Here is an 11,060-nt window from a genome sequence, read left to right as displayed (position 1 = left end):
CATCTTCAATTTATCCCACAATTCTTTCGATGTTGCTACATTCTTTATATGAACATAAAGAGCCGGGTCAATTGTTAGAATCAACTTCGCTTTTGTTCTCGCATCGTCTGCAGCTGCTGGAGCAACGTTGGGCTCAGGTTTGATACACCCAACCATTCCCTCTAAGACAAGGAAATTTTCTGCTGCGAAACACCATTCACTGTAATTTTCACGCCCTTACAGTTTCGGCACACTAATGTGATAGTTCGAACTGGACGCCATTACTGATGCCTGACGCGACACAATAAATCTGCACAACTCAACACACTTAGTCCTATTCTGCCACGAATTATTATTATCGATAATGTCCTGATAATCAATAATTATACTGTCGCGAGAACTAAGTACTTTTTATGAGCCAGGAGCGGCCTGGGCCCATAACCTGTAATAAAACAACGTGACTGAGCGAGTACCGGAAAAGAACTGAACTTTATTTTCTAAATACAAAAGTAAAGAATCTCATAGACAACATTTGATGACACTCTGGTACAAGATGTCGCTAGTAGTAGGTACATCTATATTTTGCTATTTATAATATTTATCTTCAAATAAGTCATACAAATTCTTAATAGGCCGGCAACGCACTCGCGAACTTGACATTAAGATTGTCCACGGACAATCTGTTCGTTTACCACCTGTTCCAAGAAAAACAGTAATAAGTAATAATCTTTTTAATATTTCAGTTTACTATAAATTACAATTTTTAAGTTTAAAAATTCTTAAAAGGCCTGCAACACACTCGCGAACATTGCGAGTGTGCAGTAACGGCGGTATCAGTTAAGAACTGTTGTAATTCTTGTTAGGGCACGATAATTATACACACAGTATCCGTAATAAAGAAATATATTTACTGTTTAACTTGGAAGTGATATGTCTGCTTCCTACCACGATACACATTGGAATGAAACAGAAATGACCTGGAGCAGAGTGAGGTAAAGACAATTTGGCGCCTCGACAAGATGGCGGCTCGATCGCTCATTCAAATGACAGGAAAAAGTCAATACAATGATTAATTTTTGCAATATTACTCAAATAAATCAACATGCCCCCTCAAAAATTAATTCTTGTAAAAATCAAATGCCTAAACAGAACTATATAACTTCTAAGCGAGTCTGGGAAAATACAAAAATAATGATCCAACATTTGTTGCTCGGATAAGGGAAAGCCCAGAAAAACCTTATCAGATCATTTCATCATCTTAAATTCGATACATTATATACATTACATATAATTATCAGAACACAATGAATATAACAGAATAATTAAATTAATAACAAATAATAGCCAACTCATTAAATATTATAATTGTAAACCCATGTTTCTCCTCATTTCATGAAACGTAACCGCTGGTAATGGTTTTGTTAACGCATCTGCAGGTTGTTGACCTGTGGGAATGTATTTTAGCTTTATTACATTTTTCTCTATTTGTTCCCTAGAAAAATGTCTGTCTGTCAGTTAATTGTCTTCATATATTACAATAGGAGTGGATATATCAATATGAATACTCCTTACCAAAGATTTAAGCCATAAAGGCTTCATATAAGGCCATATACTCAGCCGCTGTGGAGCAGGGCTGCTACTGACTATTGTTTCTTTGTTGTCCAGGTTATTGAACAATGTTCAAACAATTTAAATATATACCTGGTTGTACTCTTTACATCATTACCTCCCCAATCGGAGTCCACATACCCAGTTAAGATGTTATTATATTCACACCTTTTATAACATAATTTAAAATCAGTTGTGCCTTTTAAATATCTAAGCACTTTTTTGAGGCATTGCCACAATTCTTTATTATTTTAATTTGTGTACCTACTTAATATATTAACGCTAGTGCTTAAGTCAGGTCGAGTACATAACATTATATACATTAGACAACCAATTAAATTGCGACATGAAGCAGTGTAATTTTTTTCTGAGTTTAGTGCTTCATAATTGAGTTTACTATCCATAGGAGTAGTTGCAGGTTTTTGTTGCAATCCTGCATGCAAAATTTATTTAAAACTGTTTTAATATAAGCACTTTGATCTAACATTATCATATCATCGCAACGAGTTATTTTAATTCCAAGTAATAATTTAATTTCATGTAAATCTGTCATTTTAAATTTACTCATTAAATATATTTTAAAACTGTTTATTGTATTTACATTAGCACTCACTATTACCAAATCATCAACATAAAGTACCACATATATATTTTTCTGTATATCTCCTTTATTTAGTATATAAATACATCTATCTACTGATGAATTCTGAAAACCCTCCCGCCTAAGAGACTGTTCAAAAATTTCAAACCAGTATCTAGCGGCTTGCTTTAGCCCATATAATGCTTTATTTAATTTACACACATAACCATTTTTGCAAGACTGGAACTTTTTTCTGGAACTTTCATATATATTTCTTCCTGTAGTACCCCATTTAGAAATGCAGTTTTTACGTCCATGTGATGTACAAGTAAATTATATTGATTAGCAAAAGCAATAATAAATCTAAAACTAGCTATTCTTGCAACAGGTGCAAAAGTCTCATTATAGTCTATGAGATATTCCTGGCTAAAAGCCCTAGCAACGAGTCGAGCTTTATAGCGTAAAGGCTTTCCGAATTCATCATTTTTTATATTAAACATCCATTTGCAATCTATAATATTTTTGTTATCTGGCCGTGGTACTAAAGTCCAATTTTTTATTTAAAAATAGAGAATTTAATTGCACCTTCCCAATGAACTCTATCGTCTCGTGTTTTAATCTCTTGAAACGAATTTGGTATTTTACACAAAATTGAACTAGCACACATAAGGTTATCATCGATTTCTTTATAAGAAAAAGGGGGACGACTTTAAGCCTATCACTCCTACGTGGTTCAATACAACTGGTTGTGTCCTCATTATTTACGACCACTGAAAGATCATCAGAATGTGCATTTGGTTGTTCAAATTCGACGATGTCATGGTTAGTTTTGCGAATTTTCTGAGGAACTTCATAATCATCAGATTTACAGGTATCTGATTTATATCTGTCAGTTTTTTGAGACTTTATTGACTTTGAAATGTTGTCAATGTTAACATTATCATGAGAATTTACTATATTCTCTTCAGGTCGCAACGCAGGCCTGGATTGAAGTAATTTGTCTCGTCTACTATGACATCTCTGACAGTAATAAATATTTCGCATTTAGGATTCCAAACGTATCCCACAAGAATACCTTTCCATGACTTAACATCGAATTTTGTCTTATATAACTTATCATGCACATAAACTGTTGAACCAAAAAAATTTAAATATTTTATTTGTGGTTTTTTGTTATGCCACATTTACGAATTCAATCATCATGTAAGTAATTTATATATTATTTAACATTGTACATTATAGTATGAAGTTGTAATAATTTTAAGCAGCATTATTTTCTTTAGGTGACGTAATTGGTGAATAATATCGTAATTGAAAAGGATATTTCTCTTTAAATGTACAAGCTGTGTGTGATGCAGAAATAAAATATATTAATGTTGTTCCCCATGGCCTGGTGCCGCTCATGATGCAACAACTTTTGTAAACTCAGTTCTACAAGTTAATTCAAATTTATTGATAAGAAGGTAGAACTTGATAAATGTGCCAACTAAATTAACAGGTATATTTGTTTATAGCTTAATATCGTACAGGTCTACTGAGAAATCACTGGATGGTTGTTAATAGTGCTTACTCAAATATACCTTATTCATTAACACCATTTCTCTGACTGACCAGAGATATGATGAAGTACACATTAAGAATAGGAATACTATAGAGAGGTAAATATATAGTATAATTTAGAGTATTAATAATTATACTATGTCAAAAAGTTGCAAGATATGTGACCCAAATGAAACATGATGTAAGGTTAAAATATTTGTCTTTTTCGGAAAATTTGGAGTATGGAAATGTCGCTTTAACATTGTATTTATTACTAGCTTAAGTTCAAGCTATTGTTATTGCCACAGCTGTTATGCAAAATATTTGTAAGGATTATAATTTGTAGATATACCGGCAGAAGTTTTAGTTCCAACACTTGATACAGTTTCAAGTCAAGAAGTTAATGAAGGAAATCAAGACATAACTGAAAGAACAAGCTTTATTTATTATTTTGGAAAATTAATATATTCTTCTTAATTCTAGCAGAAACAAACATGTTGTATTTAAATGTCCTTTTGTACATATAAAATACTAGTACTTATTTTTCTTAGAAGAAAGTTAGTTAAAATTTTAATAAGTTATGTCGTTAATCTACCTATAAAATTAAATTATTATTTATCATAACCATGTAATGTAATGAAATATTAGGAAAAATAAATAAAACATAACATAATATAAAATTTATTTCATTATACTCTTATATATTACTAATATGTAATCCAATGTTATAAACAAATGTTATAAATGTAAACCAATGAAAATGTTAAAACCATCAACTTCAACTTCAACGAACATTAAAAAAACAGAACTGGTACAATTGGTTCAGGCTTTGTATAGTTATGCGCTTACCTACACATTCTGCGATTCATTTTTTATATTATAGATGACACTGATGACAAAGGCACTCTTCTCGGTTGCTGGAATGAGAGATAAGTTTCATTAGGTTAGAAAATTATGGTTCCCGAAACTAAGAGCCTTCTGAAAAGCGGTCACCACGTTCGAGTAGTCCACAGGAAAACAAATATGATGCCAAACTCATTGCCGTTAATAATTTTTCCTAACGTTTTAAATATGATAGCAAACGATGGAAAGCCATTAAATAAATTGACCAGGAAACCGTGTAAGCCTTCGCCCCATCGCCAAAGTTCTTTAGTAATTTTAGTAAGATGAGGAAATTGAATTGAATCACTATACATTTCTTAACAAAAGTCAACCGATTTAATTTAATTTATAGGTTGGTCTGACGCACGATACCATTGTAAGTCCGGTAAAACTATCGATGGTTAAAATATTTACTCTCTAGACCCTTCGTGTAAAACCAGCCATATTCTGCTGCTGGACAGGCAGAGGTAGGCACGTAAGCCATCTAATTGTGCGAGATTTTGAAAAATTTGTTTATTATTATCATATTAACAGATTTAAGTTCTACATTTTATTATATACCCAAGAATTTACAAGAATTTCATTACTCTTTTCAGTATTTACAATAAATCCTTTAGCTTCAAGAAGTGTTCTAGCGTCCTGAATATTTTGTAAACATTCAGTGTAGCTGGAGGACATAAACTTAATATTTCTTGTGTTAGCTTCTAATATTAATTTAATTATTCTAAATTCTAAACATTTTTATGAAACATATTCTTAAGAATCTTGCTACAAGTGCGCATGTGCAATAGTTACTCATTTGACTCGTTCGGTTGTTTACGAGTTGTTACGAATTGACTCGACCATTTTCCCGAAGTGGGATGGTCGAGTCGGAGGAGGGAGTTGTGATTATAAAAGAGGTTGTGACACATGCGCAGGGGCCACTTTCGCTTCCGACCGCCGACCCGTGCGGATGTCTGCTCCAGTGCTCTCTCCGTGTGAGTCATCAGTGCTGTAGTGCCATCTCGCTCGCTCCGTGTGAGTCATCGCCGCTTGCCAGTGCGCACGCGCTGTCCGACCGCTGCCTTGCTGCCTGCTGCCCTCTCATTGGTCAGTCCGATCGCTGCCTTGCTGCCTTCCGCCCTCTCATTGGTCGCTTCGCTTCAATTTATGAACGCGGGTTTACCTGCGGCCCTCAGATAGCCACCTAACGGTGCCAAACGGTTATCTGTCGGTTAACGCCTTGTGCGGGAGTGTTTTTGTTGTAATTTATAGATTGTTCGAATTTGCTTTGTTCAGTCTCTGAATATAGTTTACTTTTAGGAACATCGCTGACCAAGAAAAAGGTATTTTATAACCTTTTATCCACGATAATAGAGTTGTATCACAAGTAATAAGTGAATAACATTCTTTGATAAACTACCAGTGAGCGCGAGGTGGCGCGCGCGGCGCTGGACGCGACTGCCTATAGTAGGCTGTGAGCAAGCTCCTTCATCCTGGATTCCCCTTTTGCCTATGATTAAATTCTTTTTGACCATCTTTGTCCTTTTCTGATTTTGATGCGAGCTTGTAGTCAACTAATCGCTTACTGAATAGGTACTTGTATACCTATGTTCCTTGAAGTTGTTCTTTTAGATCTTTTAAGGCTATATAGAATAAAGTTGTGTCGTGTGACTGAGTCTTGGTATTGTGTGTCACATTGGAATCCGTATCCATAAGTAATTTTAATAGGTACATATTTCTTGTTTCCGCAGACAAGAACACTGTGAGTGGCCTCTGCTAAACAAGAAGTAGCTGTAGCATTTGGTTTCATTTGAAACCTGCGTCCTATATTAATCCTGTTTGAGATTGCGGTCTTTTCCTCTGGGTTCAAATAGGGTGCATTGATTAGAATACTTAGATAAAAGTTGTAAAGTGTAAGCTTACTGCAAGATCAAACTGTATGTCTTCACCTGGAGTATTAGACTTTGATGGATCTTCTCCCGATACCTGCAGCAGTTCATTGTCTCATCCAGCGACAAGTGGTCGTTAGGGCGGCGGCCGTGCGTTACCTGTTACGCGACGCTTTTGGTTATGTACGCCTTCGTTCGAGGATACATTACAACTGGATTTACACACGTGTAGTTACAATTTCAATCAAATGAAAACTGAGGGTAGTATTAAAGTCTCAAAGCTCAATGTATAATAAAACTTCACTTACAGGTAAGTCATATTGACGATTTTGTGTTGTACTTTGCCAAAACATGGTAGGGAAAATACTCAAAATGCGGTATACCATCAAAAGAAGATTCTTCCTTATCCTTGCATAGGTTCCCTCTTCCGTCCGAGAATGGGCCTCTGAAGTAAGTAGATCGGTTAATCTTTCCAATATGGACCGTCGATATTTGAGGTTTTAGAGGGGCGGGGAGGGGGTTGACGGCTACTTCGGAGCTTTTATATATACTCTAGGGGTAGGGCAGACAAGACCATGTGGATAGTGGGGTGCTCTGATTCGGTTTTGGGTACTTTTTTGATATTAAAAAAGTACAGGATAATATAGAATTAGATAATACAGAAAGTTACAAACAATGAAAAAAATATTTTCAGCTATAAATTTCATTTTAAAATCCACAACAGACCTTATGCAATCCAACTTTTTCAAAATTCCAGTAAGCAAATTTTTTTTTTTTTTACTAATGATTTATTATTTTATAACCTGACCTGAAATAACATAAATCAAAACTTACTTTAACTCATCCGAGTAAGGATTAAGCCTTCTGCCAGATGACCTAGTAAGTCTGGGCATCGCAGCAAATTCCTCGCCAGGACTAGTCAGCCCACTAGGACCAGCAACCGGTTCGTCCAGGATCGGCGCAGAAGAGGAGGCCGTGACAAGCGGCTAATTTGAGTCCAACACTTGCACTTCACTTAACTCTTCAAACAATGGGCTTCGGAGACGCCATGGTAGTCAAACGTTGTAAGTTTATAGGAGTACGTAAAACGATTTCTACTGCAAGGGTGACAAACGATGACTGGACGCCATTAAACAAAATGAATGGCTTAAAAACAAATTTAGTGATCACCAAAAAGTATCGATACCCGAGTAGTATCGATATTTTCAATAACTTTTGTACTATCTACAAAACAAATATGGGCATTTAAACCGATGATCCATATTAGTTACAGTGAATGCCCAGCATAGGATACTATGTGAAAATCATTTGAATGAATCTTCATTTACCAGCAGCGATAGGAAAAGACTTAACAAGTTAGATTAAGAGTGAATAGAGGAGGATATAGACCAATTAAAAAACAAACATTGTAGTCCATATAGAGCAAGTTATGACATCCAAGTGAGTATTTACATTCATATTCTACCTAAGTCAAATAGACAAATTTTTATAGTCATGCTTTTTTATATAGAGGTAGGTAGGCAGTACATTTCTGACACACATCTAGGTGATATATGGATGATTGAAAGTTTTCTATTTTCTCCATCCACTTATTGGATTTGTTATCTTTTTCGAATTTTTTATTCAATTATTTTTGTATATTTTCCAGGAACCATCAACTAGCAAAGGTATTTTGTAGGACTTGGACGTGAAAAAGTTCAGTGAACTTACACCTCAAAAGCAAACGCTGTCTAAGAGATGCAGAAAAAATCTATCTGAAATAGTGAGGCTCTGAAAAAAGTTTCAAGGTGATAAAAACTCCAAAAGATCTATATTAAGTGTACTAACATCAAACGAACCTAGCAATGAAATATTAAAAAGCACATTAAATAATTCATTTTCTTTACTATTACAAAGCCAACTGAAAAACTTTATAAGAAAATTAACTGGAATGAGATGGACACTGGATGATAAAGTGAACGTCTTGAGCATCTATAAGAAATCAAACTTTTGTTTTATATTATTGATTAGGTTATTTTGAAAGAAAATATTTTTTTAACTGGATTATTATACATAATTATAAGTTTATAATAATACAAATAGTTTTAATCCGGTATAAAAAATTGGTTTCTTTCAATGTGTAAAAGCTATGTTAACCAAAGACAATACTAGGTTATTTTGTCAGCTCTCTCAAGGCATTATTGAACAAAATTCCAATGGTATGTGGAATCAACAGCCCAGTAATACAGACAGTAAAAGAAATCACAAAAGACCAAGATGTCAATGATAATTTATGTAAAATGGCTTTTGATGAAATGTCAATAAGAAAAAATCTGACATATAACGTAAAACTCAATGCTAAGGCCGTACTACTGTGATAGCAAACCATAGTCGAACTTTCATGGTTATCGGTGTTCGAAAATGCTGGAAACAGCCAATAGCATTTTACTTCTCAGGAGATTGTGACACAGCAGACAAGTCAGCAGCTCTTGTCGAGGAGGTAACCACTTCTTTAGAATATTATACAAAATGTGGTTGAATATTAATTTTTACAAATTTACATTGGCTTGTTTGCTTGAGTGCATGTTTAAAGATTTAATTTTTTTTTTAAACGGTATTTCCAATTTACACTAGATATACAAATAAACAGAAAACTAAACATAGGTTGGTATAATAATTTAATTAATTGAACAGCGGAAAGATATTAAAACTTTTTTATGACTTATTTATCCATTGAACCATGACCATCCATTGACTTATTTATCCGCTAGTGGCCTTTGCCAATTATTTCCCTGCATCAAGTAGTTGTTAGTATTGCCTTATTGCCTAATTAAAATAACTAATAATTGATGTACCTCTGCTGTACCATATTTATTTTCTTATTGCCGCTTGACCTGTGATTGGTTAAAATTGTTTTGAGAATAAGATCATAACCTTCCATTGCAGGTACAGTAAAGTGGAGCCACATAGAGGAGTTTTATAATAAAGATCGCGAGAATCCCAACCGTGTTTGCTCCAGCTTTAACCCAGCACCACTTACAACCAGTACAGAATGGCAAACAGAAAATCAAAGAGCGCCTAGCAGATCAAATTTTAAGCCATTCGGTTGCAGTTGGAATATTTGCCAAAGTAAGTTTCAAAATTTTATTGAAAAGTACTTCCGTCCGCGATGGCCTCCTAAACTACTTAACCGATTTTAAATTAAATTGGCACACCGTGAGCGGTCTGGTCCAACTTAAGAGATAGGGTAGCTTAGATCTTTAATTATAGTCGCAATTTTATTTTATTGCAAATTATTTGTCTATAATTAATTGACAGTCACAATTATTCGACTGAATTGAGTAAGTGATCAATAGATGGCACTGCTATGGTAAACCGACAAACGTGTCATATAAGCTACAATTCAATATCATGATTACCACGTGTTATTGAGGCTAAAGTATGAACTTTTTTAATTTTTGGTGTTAGCCAACCACGTGTTACTTAGACCGAAGTGTAAATCAAATTCAAATCTAAAACCACATTCTATGGCAGCTAGTAATTATATAATTTATTTTACCTTCACATGAATGATGACAAGACGCCCCTGGAACAACTGTCGCTGGACAAGCTTTTCGACTGAACGGAGATTCGACCGACAGGAAAGAGGTATAAACACTTATTATAATAATACTTGACATCTGTAATTGTGGATGTGATCCAAACCCCACGTCGGTCCAATTAAAAACTAGCTTAGGCAATTAGTAGCAGCGTTTTTAATACGCTGAAATTATTATTCTTCGAAGACACTAAACCTAGCTGCGCAACTGAATATCCCTGTAACAGCCAGGTGGAACCTCCAACCACCCAGGGAAATTAAGTGGCATCGCCGACTCAGCTACGCCTACGTCTGGCTATGCTCTCGGGGTGTAACTCCCATGATTTAGTTAATCGTAATGAAACGAATAACTGTATGTAGAAGAGAGTGCCTGCGTCTGGCTATGCTCTCGGAGTGTAACTCCCATGATTTAGTTAATCGTTATGAAACGAATAACTGTATGTAGAAGAGAGTGCCTGCGTCTGGCTATGCTCTCGGAGTGTAACTCCCATGATTTAGTTAATCGTTATGAAACGAATAACTGTATGTAGAAGAGAGTGCCTACGTCTGGCTATGTATGCTCTCGGAGTGTAACTCCCATGATTTAGTTAATCGTTATGAAACGAATAACTGTATGTTGAAGAGAGTGCCTGCGTCTGGCTATGCTCTCGGAGTGTAACTCCCATGATTTAGTTAATCGTTATGAAACGAATAACTGTATGTAGAAGAGAGTGCCTGCGTCTGGCTATGCTCTCGGAGTGTAACTCCCATGATTTAGTTAATCGTTATGAAACGAATAACTGTATGTAGAAGAGAGTGCCTGCGTCTGGCTATGCTCTCGGAGTGTAACTCCCATGATTTAGTTAATCGTTATGAAACGAATAACTGTATGTAGAAGAGAGTGCCTACGTCTGGCTATGTATGCTCTCGGAGTGTAACTCCCATGATTTAGTTAATCGTTATGAAACGAATAACTGTATGTAGAAGAGAGTGCCTACGTCTGGCTATGTATGCTCTCGGAGTGTAACTCCCATGATTTAGTTAA

General features: G+C 35.1%; 3 long non-coding RNA genes across 7 annotated transcripts; 2 read left to right on the top strand and 1 right to left on the bottom strand.

Annotated features, from left to right (window-relative positions):
* Positions 1-3,230: 3,230 nt before the first annotated feature.
* On the top strand, positions 3,231-4,112 carry LOC123719621. Its single transcript, XR_006755686.1, has 3 exons — positions 3,231-3,370; positions 3,451-3,825; positions 4,053-4,112. It is a non-coding gene; the product is annotated as an uncharacterized LOC123719621 (long non-coding RNA).
* Positions 4,113-4,518: 406 nt separating this feature from the next.
* On the bottom strand, positions 4,519-7,672 carry LOC123719619. 3 transcript variants are annotated; one of them, XR_006755683.1, is made up of 4 exons: positions 7,294-7,672; positions 6,768-6,904; positions 6,494-6,618; positions 4,519-4,623 (listed from the first exon to the last, which is right to left on the bottom strand). It is a non-coding gene; the product is annotated as an uncharacterized LOC123719619 (long non-coding RNA). The 3 variants fall into 3 exon arrangements; XR_006755682.1 differs by having other exon boundaries at positions 6,520-6,618; positions 7,294-7,666; XR_006755684.1 differs by lacking the exon at positions 6,494-6,618 and having other exon boundaries at positions 7,294-7,665.
* Positions 7,673-7,719: 47 nt separating this feature from the next.
* On the top strand, positions 7,720-9,561 carry LOC123719618. 3 transcript variants are annotated; one of them, XR_006755681.1, is made up of 4 exons: positions 7,720-7,899; positions 8,108-8,246; positions 8,624-8,938; positions 9,385-9,561. It is a non-coding gene; the product is annotated as an uncharacterized LOC123719618 (long non-coding RNA). The 3 variants fall into 3 exon arrangements; XR_006755680.1 differs by having other exon boundaries at positions 8,611-8,938; XR_006755679.1 differs by having other exon boundaries at positions 8,108-8,938.
* The last annotated feature ends 1,499 nt before the right edge of the window (positions 9,562-11,060 follow it).

This window comes from Pieris brassicae, unplaced genomic scaffold (assembly GCF_905147105.1).
Source record: "Pieris brassicae unplaced genomic scaffold, ilPieBrab1.1, whole genome shotgun sequence".
Lineage (NCBI taxonomy): Eukaryota > Metazoa > Arthropoda > Insecta > Lepidoptera > Pieridae > Pieris > Pieris brassicae.
This window is presented reverse-complemented; position numbering and strand designations above follow the sequence as displayed.